Raw genomic sequence first — 9,960 nt, forward strand, 5'->3', positions numbered from 1 at the left:
GTGATCAGGTCAATATCCAAGAACTGTTTCCTAAAGGAAGCAATTCAGAAGAGTGCATGGAAAGAGTTAAGAGAGGAGAGAGGGGCAAATCACCTTTATCTGTTTGGTTCTTCCCTTTTCACAGCTGAATGGTCCCCAGTCTGTGGTTTGCAGGTGGCATCCAGCCTATGAGTGCCTTTGGTATTGCTTTTAGCCACAGCCAGATAATAAAACTAAGGGTATTAGGAGAGATGAGTCTGAGGCATTATATGCTGCATATTGCTGCCTTCAGTCTGGCAAAGGTGTTCAATTTGGCACCTGCCCTCAGCCTGTGGAGCTGTTTTACTCAGGTGTCCTCTTCTGAGGTGTGATTTCGCAGTGACTTTCTGCCACTCGTGTGTGGTCCTGGGGGGTGGGGTTGTCACTGCCATTAGCTGGAACCTACAAGGCCATAAGGTTTGGTCCATGGGTGTAGTGTTCATATAATAGCTGAAGTGAGCTGGGTATTGAAATGGCTCACTGCTTTGGGCTGGTGGGTCAGCCCATGGGTGAGGGAGAGGTTGCAGGGCTGGACTGGAAGAGCGTGAATGAAACCTTGACGTGATGGAGGAGTCTCCTGCCCAATGCATGAGGCTTTCCAGGCCTGTGCACGCCCTGAGTGAGGCAGCCCTGGAGGCCTCCAGGTGCCAGGAGGGGAGCAGTAGTCAGTGCCCAGGTGGAGCTGGCTCTGCTCCTAGAGCAGTGTGAAGGGTCCCGCCCCTCTAGAGCACTGGAGAGAGTCAGAGTCTCTGCCTGGGGTCTGTCTGGCACTAAAACTTTGGAGGTCAGAGCTAGTTCAACTCTCACTGGCTCAGGTCCCAGGCAGAGCAAACTTGCGCCAGCCTTCCAACATCCTGGTGGTGTGCGACGTTCTTGAACTCCTGCGTTTATACCGGTCCAAATCCGAGAATCTGAGGGCTGTATGTCCTAGCAGTAGCCCTCAGTGGGGAAACTGCTCCTGTTTACAATTATAGCTTGTTCCTCACTAGGAAGGGTTGTGTTGCTTTCTCTGCAGCGCTTGAGGTAAAGTGGCAAGGCCTTCTGCAGAGGCATCTGCGAGGAGCCTTGGCATTGGAGATGCTTCCAGTGTCACGCACCTCTGTGGTCCAAACCAAACTCCAAGTGGGGAACCAACCTGCTGCATGGGTGTCTGAGGTTTGTGTCTTGGCCCTGCATGAACACGACAGCCGCAGGACTTGGGCATGGCCACGTGACCCTTCTTGAGTGCTGGAGGGAAACAAAACAGGAGGTGAATGAAGCCTTGGTTCTGCAAACAAGCCTGAGAGCAAAAGCAACCCCCCCAGTAACTGTCAGCTGTGTACACAGCTAATTATAGGGGCTGCTTTTCAGGAGCTTCATTATGTACACTCAGGAGTTTAATTCCCTCTGCACCTTCCAGAGCTCTGCACCTAACAACCCTGGGAGCCACAGGGTAACCACAGGAAGAACATCCTCCTCCTCCACCTGCTCTGCATTACTCTCCAGCTCTTGTGCAGCACAGACACCCCCAAGGCGCTGCCGCAGCTGTGGTGCCGGTGGCCTGCCTCGATGCCTGAGCTCAAATGCTTCTGCGGTGCAGCTTCGGCAGTGGACTGAGCCTCTGCAGTGCTGCACCTGAGATGAAAGACAGAGACAAGAATCACGTGTCAGAGACCTGCACACCTCTGTGGGGGTGATCTCTGTTTGTTGTTTTATTTTGGGTTTTGTTCCCAGCTGGATTTTCTCTGACTTGAATTCATGTTGTATTTGGCCCAGATGTTCAGAACTGGCCAGGGAGGCCGTGTGGCTTTGTTTTAAGGGGAGGAAGAGAAAGATGCAATTTGATGGAGAGCAGGATATGGGGGTTCCCTTTCCACTCAGTATTGTGGGGACATTGTGGGGTGAGAGCCCCTACTCCGCAGCAGGGCCTCAAACCAAGCTAAGCTATTTGGCTAGCAAGGAGGCTAAGCTGAGCTTTCTTGACAGCAAAGGTAGATGAGACTGGGGAGGGGTGCGAAAGTTGCTGTCTTTATCCCAGGGTACAGGGAATTGGGTTAGACAGCAGAAGATGTGGGTTCAAATTCATCCCCTATGAGAAAGGATTTGAACCCCTGCCCTTCAGAAGCAGGATGGTACAGAGACCTGGAGGCTGAGCAAGGGGACCAGTATTTTGGTGTATTGTCCCCCTGAACTGTGCTGTGTGGCACAAGATGTGTAAATGTTCCTCAGAGGTGAGGGCTGGGTCCCAGGAGTGCTCCCCACGTACACTCCCGGGGAAAAACCAGCTGCTAGCTCATGCCGGCGCCATTCGGCTCTCAAGACACTTCCCTTTGATCCCTGCAAGTGCCCTGGAGATGCAGAGGTTTATGTTATAGCCCCCTCCTCAGTGTTCCCTACTGCTTGGTGGGGGGCTTCCCCACTCGGTGTTCAGCTCCACCCAGCCCCTCTTTCAGGTACATACACCTCTCTGTGCTCTGTAGAGACATCCAAGAGTCTGACTCTAGGTCGCGGATCCCACTGGGCAGCAAGAGACCTGAAAGAGGAGTTGGTGCTGGGATTTGCTGCTCTTCTGTCCTGAGGTCTACAGGGCAAGGCCCAGCTCTCTTGTCATTTTTATGCCTGTCTTTTCCAGCAGTTGGTACAGTGCCATCTCCACTTAAAACGTACCGCATGTCAGCTTGGGTGAGGGTGTTTGGGGAACGAGGGAGTCACCAGGACACATGCTGTGCACAAACTGTCAGGGTCGCAGGCTCTGCTCATTCCTTTCCACGAATACAGAATTTGTTCCCTCGCTTCTATGTAGCATAAGCCCAAACCAAAGTCTAAACACTGCTGGATGTGAGGGAATTAAACCCCTCAACTAGCCCCAGTCTGTTACAGGGTGAACCAAGACTTTCGGTCCAAACATTTCTGCACCTAATCTTTGCTGCTCTGGTCCCCCTGCACCCAGAGTGCTGGCCCCAGCCAAAAGTGGTTATTCAGCTGCAGGGAATCTGGTGGGGAATTTAGCAGGAGCAGGACCAGAGCAGCCTTTGGATGTCACCCGAAGAAGAGGGGAGGGCCCTGACTTTACTTTGCAAGTCCCACTGGTCTGGACTGACACTGCTTGCAGAGGTGCCTTGAGAGGTTGAGGGACTCCCTGCCACCTTGAAGGTACTGAAGGTGGTCCCTCCGCTCTGAAGGGCAGCAACACCTCCCAGGGCTCCCAGCTTGGATGCGGTCTGCAGGGCAGTCACACCAGCAGAGCCAGGGCTGTGCCTCCTGCCTTCTCTCTAGTGATGGTGCTAGCAGCCAGGGCCCTGCCAACTTTGAAGAGGAAATTTCAAAAGTTCGTTATTATATACCAGTCCAGCACTGAGCTGGGCCTGAGTTCCCAGGAGGGGGAGATAGTAGAAATTTAGTGGAAGGTACGGCAGGAGCTCCTGTTCTCCTCAGACTAAAAGGGCGAAGGGCACAGGTGGTTGACACCGCTGCTTGTCCAGAAGAAAGCAGAACCAATACATCCAGGCAGCAATATTAGCAAGCAAACCCTCTCTTCCAGGTCGACAGACCACAGGGCTTAGTCACTCTGCACCTCGACGCAAGGTGGCTTCTCCTCAGCGCCACTAACAACAGCCCACGGGCTGGTGAAGAGGTGGGAGCAGTTGACACAGGAGGGGAAATACTGTCTGAAAGATGCTACTGGGGAAGTGGTTTGCATAAGGGTGAAACAGGAGAGCAGGGAAGAGCCACAGACTCATTTGGGAGGAGGACAGGACTTGCGCTGGAAGTGATGTTGTCAGGGACAAGCAAGGGTCAGCAACAGAAGGTGCTGGGTGGTACCGTATGGAACTGATAATGATGGGGAGGAGAATATAGCAGTGGTATTTCTGGGGCTGTGAATCAAGTTCCTCTGACCCCTTTTGGCTCAGTCACTGAGGAAGCTACAGAGAGTTATTCTCAGTGGAAAAACCTGCAAAGCCACAGATGCACACTGAAGAAGAAAGTACTTGTTCTTCCCTTTGAATTTCTCCCTTCACTGCTAATGTACCTACCAAACCAGGCAGGCAGGCTAGTCCCACGAGCTGCAACGCAGCACGTTTCTCCAGGTTAGACGAAAAGCTCATAAACAGCTGTGCCTGCTCGCCCACGCCAGGCCCCTGGCCATGGCAGCAGCGCAGTGTTGCTATCACTAGCTTGGCAGCCTCCAGCGCTGTGTCCTCCTCCCAGGTCTAGGTGGCTTGGCTGCACCATAGGTGTCGAGTGCAATCGGACATGGCACAGCTGTCCCCAAGCATGTCATGTGATGCTGGCTGCCAGATCAAGGCTGTCTCTCCCCACAGTGTTTGCCCTGCACTGCATGGAGGTACCAGCCTGCTTGGGGGTACCAAGGTGAACTCTGATCCGCCCTGTACTGTGCCACGCAGATGTATCCGGGGTGTTTTTAGTTCATGTCCGCTTCAAGATCCCCAAGTCTTTCCCCTTTGCGAAGAGCTGTGTGCATTCCAGCTTTTCTGCTACCCCTGCCCTACCCATACTATATTTCCCTCATTTTCCCAACTCCCTCACCACCCAGTGAGTCCACACTTCTTCACCTTGCTAGGGGCTTTGTGCAACCCTATGCCCCTCTGTCATGTGGTTTGTACAATGCCTACATCACCATCATTATTTCTTGCCTTTTATCTAGCAGCTGAGCTGTTCATAGTATTTCTATCTTTAACTTTTTTGGACAGGGCTGAGATAGGATGTTGTTACCCACATGGGAGTAGGAGATATTAGCCGTGGTGCATGCCACTTCTAATTCCTTGATCTGCAGACAATCACAGAGATGTATCACATCCGTTGGTCTGCTAATCACATATCAGAGGAGCAGGATGGCATCTCCCAATGTTCCTGTCTTTTATTTTCTTGATATTACCACTGGAATCAATAGAAGAATCACACCAAGAAAAACTCTTTATATTTGTTTTCTTACTCACTGAATAATACCATACTGTATGCTCAAAAGATGGCTTTTCTAAATGCAAACAACACTTTCAGTATGAATCTGTGCTGCTGAAAGTATTCTTTAGGATTTTGAAATTCAGTGCAGGTGAATCAGCCTAGGTTGATCTTAGGCTATTTCACAACTTCCCACTGTAATCAAGATTTTGTTTTCCTTGGCCAATATTTTCTATTCTTCAGCTGAGAAACAAAAGAGGCAGACAATAATTTATCCAAGATTGTAGAGGAAGCCTGTGGGCGGAGCTGGAAAGAGAATCCAGATCTCCTGAATCCTGATCTCCTGAGCCTTGGCCACATGGCCAGACTTTCTCCTCAGCCTCCATCTCTCTGTGACTGCCAATGGCTATTTTCTTAAGTGGAAAAGGCAGTCTTTTGCCGTGAATCAAAGCCTGCCTGGTTTGGTGTTTTAGTTTGGCACAGCTCAAGCTGAGCAGCTCTGGCTCACTGTTTTCTCTCTCCTCCTCTCCCTGCTCCCCTTGCCAGTGGGAACATTCCTGCAGCTTTATCCTCCTGCGTCCCACTGGGGAACATGGTGCCTCACCACGTGGTTTTCCCAAATGCAGTTGCAGTGCTGGTTCTAGCAGTGCTCTGTTGGGTCCCGGGCATCCTGGATTTCAGTTCTCTTCTGGTAGCAATGTTTTCAGGCTTTCTCCCCTGATGAAATTCTGGCAGTAAAGAAAATATTTTATTTGCATGTTAAGAAGGTTAAAGAAGATCCACGACAGGTCAGAGAAACATGTGAACGCGCCACAGCTTGGTACATTTTAGTTTTTGTCAAGATAGCAGTATTGCAGAAAGGAAGGTATTGTTAAAGTGAAAGGTACTTCTGATGCCATAACTGAGATAGTGATGATTGTATCAAAGGATCAACCATCCTCAAATTGTTCTTTTCACAGGTCTATTCTGTCATCTGGGAGTCTGGGTGCTGCCAGCTCTAATGAGTCTTCCAGCCACTTCGGTCTTGCAGTTCCCCAGTATGGAAACCGTATGTCTTTAGTGTGTCACCTGTGTCACCATAACACAGCCTCACTGCACAGAGATGCAGAGCACTCTGGAAAGCTACAAAGCGCCCAGAGAGAAGCAGGCAGGAGCATGCTGCCCTGGAAAGCATCCCACTGGGGTTATCTCAGTATCCAAAACCCAGCTCCCTTCTTTTTGCCTTGTTCTCTGTTCAGCAGCTTGGAGACTTTCAGGATTGCAGCAAACTCTGCACAGGCTCTTGCAGGTTCTGGGACAGGCCTGGCTATATCCACTGCCTCCTTCTCCCCACCAGCTCCCCGTCTGTCCGTGAGCGAGAGGCCCTTGGCCCCTTGCTGTGACTGCATTTCTCTTCCTGATCACCCTGTGCCCTGCTCACCCTGTGCTGTCCCAAGCATAACCCTGCCACTCCTAAGGGAAGGTGCCTGCAGAGTTGCACGTGCCCCAGGCACTCCTTTTTAAAAAGACCATAACTCACAAACAGAGGACAAACAGAATCCACCAGACACCGTCCATCACAGTGAAGATGAAGCAACACTTAAGCAATGCAAAGGAATGGGTTAGCTGCCTTACCCAGGGAGCCCCATTCACCCGAAGGTTTCCGTTTGCCCTGTGAACCTTGCATCTGATATCTCGGTGGAGTCCCTCTTAGCAGACATGGCTCTGCGATCCAGAAGGAGGAGAGAAACGTTGTTCTTTTAATAATAAAGAAAACAATATTTAGGATACTCAGGACCTGAAAATCTCCTTTACCTGCATTTCACATGGCAGTGAGGCTTTATTTCTGTGGCTGTTCCGGTGCAAATGAGGCTGTCTGTGTGTCTGCTTGTCCCGTCCCCACTTCCAAGTGATCACTTTACACAGCTGACAGCAGGGCAGCAGTGTCTAAGGTATTATGTTGCTACAGGCTTTGTGAGACTAGGTGTCAGGCAAAGGAGAGAAATCCAAAAAGCTTCATCGTTGGCTCAGTTATATTATTAGGCGCAAAACACTCCACACGTTGGCGACTCTGTGAACGAAAGTTGCAGAGAAGCAGCTCCATGGGCTCTGCCTCTGAGAGTGCTGCTTATTTCAGAAGGGGAAACTGAGGCACCCTGGAGCAAGGGTCAGTGTCAGAGGAGGATATCTGAGGTTGATCTGAGGGTCGGACCCTTACATATCACTCACCAGTGGAGTGTTGCTAGGGGCGCTGTGCTCCTGGTCATCACATGCCTCCACATCCCCTCCAGGGCCCTCAACTTAGACCCTCTCTGAGCAAGCTTTGGAGCTGCCTGGTGCCTCGCAAGGCACTGATTTTCTCTGACTCACCACTGTGCCCCACCTCCTTGAAAACCCAGCTGGGAGAGTTTACTTTGCTTTGGGCTGAACCTCTGTCCTTGGGCTGGGAATCCCTCAGGAGCACAAACTCAAAGTGCCTGAAGTGGTTGGCTTCTAGTTCTAGCCGTGACTATCAGCCAAAGACTCAGCACTGGTTTGTTTGTGTTTAATATATTAAATCTGTCTCTGCGAATTTCTCCGTGACAGACAGACATGTTTTGTACGGGAGGTGTGTGTGGGCAGAGGCTCCATTTCCAGGCAAATGCTCGTTTCCCCCAATTCTCCTTCCTTCCCCCCCCCCCCCGCCCCCACCCCAGCCCAACAACCTACTTTGCAAATTCCCGTAGAGCCTCATCTCTTGGGTCATTGACAAAAGTGGCAAACATTCCCACTAAGGGCAAGGAGCAGGGGGCTGGGGGGAATGTCAAGGTCATCTGCCCCAAAATGCTCAGAAGTGCAGAGCGGAGACACCAGAGTCCTGAGACAGGCCCCAGAGTATTAAATCCTTGGTTTGATGGCTTGTTATGTAGCTAGCTCCTATTGGCAACTGCTTTGCTCTGCCATGCGGGTTTGGTCGCAGAGGCTGCCCCTGCCCTTCTCATAGGGAGCCAGGGCCCCTCTCTGTGGGGCTCCTCCAGCCTCCGTGGTCCTGCAGGCTTTGCCCGTGTGGGGCCCTGGAGCTGGTGGGAGGTGGCAGCGACATATCCCTGGCAGAGAGGATAGACTGCCTGGGGAAGGAGAAGGGGCTGGTGCTGGTAAAACATCCTCCTTGGTGAGTGGGACTTGCTGGGGCAGGGATGGAGAGAAATGTTCATCTTGTTTTGGATTTCCTGTAAAAAACAAGCTCTCTGCCACTCCTCCTTCATCCCCATGGCATTTCCCTGGGGAATGGGGCCCCTCTGCTGCGTGCAGCACTCAGGGGAGCTCACCGCTCCCAGGGGAGGAGAGAGTTTTCCTTCTCGGGCTCTGAAGAGCTCCCAAGCGAAAGGGCAGCTCACCATTGACCGTGCAGCTGAGCATCAGTTATCAGTGACAGTGGTGAAACATCGCGTTTGAGGCACTGTGACAGGAAACAGGATCTTTCCCTGGGAGAAGCCTATGGAATACAGTAACTGCACTTTTCATCAGATGCCTTGGAGACCTCAATATGGGGATTTGGATCTAGCTAGATAACTGGAATCAATGCCATTTTTGCTACCTGCCTGGGCCCACAAGACTATTTATGTACTGCATTCCTCTTTAGCCACTTCATTTCCCAACAAAGTCAAAGCCTGCTGAAATCAAAGGGAATTCAGACACTTCCATGCAAGTTAGTTTATTCTGGTCATCCCAATCTAGTGGCCCTTCAGAAAGTCCCTGTGCCTTTTTGCATCCTCTCCTGAGCCAGTAATCCTTGCAGCAATTGCTGGGCACCCACTTGGATGGTGCGGCTCCATGTTGCAGCAGGAGCAGCTGCAGCTTAGCAGAGCAGAAGAAAACCCTGCCTCAGGTCTGGAGGCTTTTCAGGGAGCACACAAAACTCAGGAGACTCCAGGAATGAAGGACAGCAACCAGTAGGCAGGCAGGGATGGGTAGGAAACAGCATTGGTAGCAAGCCAGCAGGAGCATGTTTCTCAGGAGCAGCTGAAGGTTGGCTTCATACCTCAGAATGTGGCAAGGAGGAGACAGAAACTTGAACAAAGCAACCATGGGGGCTTGTTTTCAGGCAGGAGAGAAGGAGCTGACATTAAGCTCTTAACTCTTTCTCTAGCCCTGCAGATCTTGCTCTTTCCTCTGTAGCTGCAGAGCTTGTTGTAACATCCCCAGTGCTGTTTTACTGCTGGTGCCCCCCTCTGGAAGGGCAAATCCACTATGGAAAATAAATTTCTCCTGATTTTACTATCATCTCATAGTCTCCCTTGCTAAAATCAGGTCTATAAGGTAATGACAGCAGATTTCTATTTAGCAGCCAGATGTCTCCAATAGTTGCCGGGGAAGCTGCAGGGACAGCTACAGATCTACTCCAAAATAGTAGTGCAGAGGAGGCCAGAAAAATGAGATAACACAGAAGAGCTCTCAGGGCTGAAAAAGAGGGTGACCTTGACCTCCGTGCCTTTAGGATGCCTTTGTATCATCTGTCCTCACCAAGCCTGGAGGCTGAGGGAGGCTAGGCAGAGACAAGGGGGTGTCCATGACAGACCCTCTGGCTTAGGAACATGCTCCTGCTAGGCAGGCCTTGTCCCCCACAGCACGGTGACATGGGCATGTAGCCACATGTCTCCCCCTCTGGGGCTTGTCGAGGAATCGGCACAAATGGGACCTCAGCCCTAAGGAGGTCCTGGGGGCATTGTCATAGCGTGACTATTACAGCTGCAGTCATTACTGGATTTATCTGTTCCTTTCAGGTGTACACTCAGGTGTCGTAACAGTCAAGGGTCTTTTTAAAAGCTATTGAGTATATTTTATATGTTGGGTGCTTCCAGCAGGTTCACTACTGATATGACCATCAAGGAAGACAGGTATCTACCTCAAGGAATTGAAGTGACAGGCAGACGGTGGGCCAAGTACTATGAGGGGAAGGCTCATTCTACAAATGTACACAGGTGTTTGGTAAATATTATGTACACAACAGAAATTCTCACGCCTTGTCTGCCTTAGAGAAATGTACTGTATTGAATAATTTGCTCATTAGCCTTAGGGTTAACC

General features: G+C 51.0%; 1 long non-coding RNA gene across 1 annotated transcript; it reads right to left on the reverse strand.

Annotated features, from left to right (window-relative positions):
• Positions 1–4,774: 4,774 nt before the first annotated feature.
• LOC138065781 (uncharacterized) lies at positions 4,775–6,819 on the reverse strand. The gene is made up of 3 exons (XR_011138853.1): positions 6,712–6,819; positions 6,532–6,621; positions 4,775–5,645 (listed from the first exon to the last, which is right to left on the reverse strand). It is a non-coding gene; the product is annotated as an uncharacterized lncRNA (long non-coding RNA).
• Between the last annotated feature and the right edge of the window lie 3,141 nt (positions 6,820–9,960).

The sequence above is a fragment of the Struthio camelus genome, chromosome 1, assembly GCF_040807025.1.
Source record: "Struthio camelus isolate bStrCam1 chromosome 1, bStrCam1.hap1, whole genome shotgun sequence".
Taxonomy (NCBI): Eukaryota; Metazoa; Chordata; class Aves; order Struthioniformes; family Struthionidae; genus Struthio; species Struthio camelus.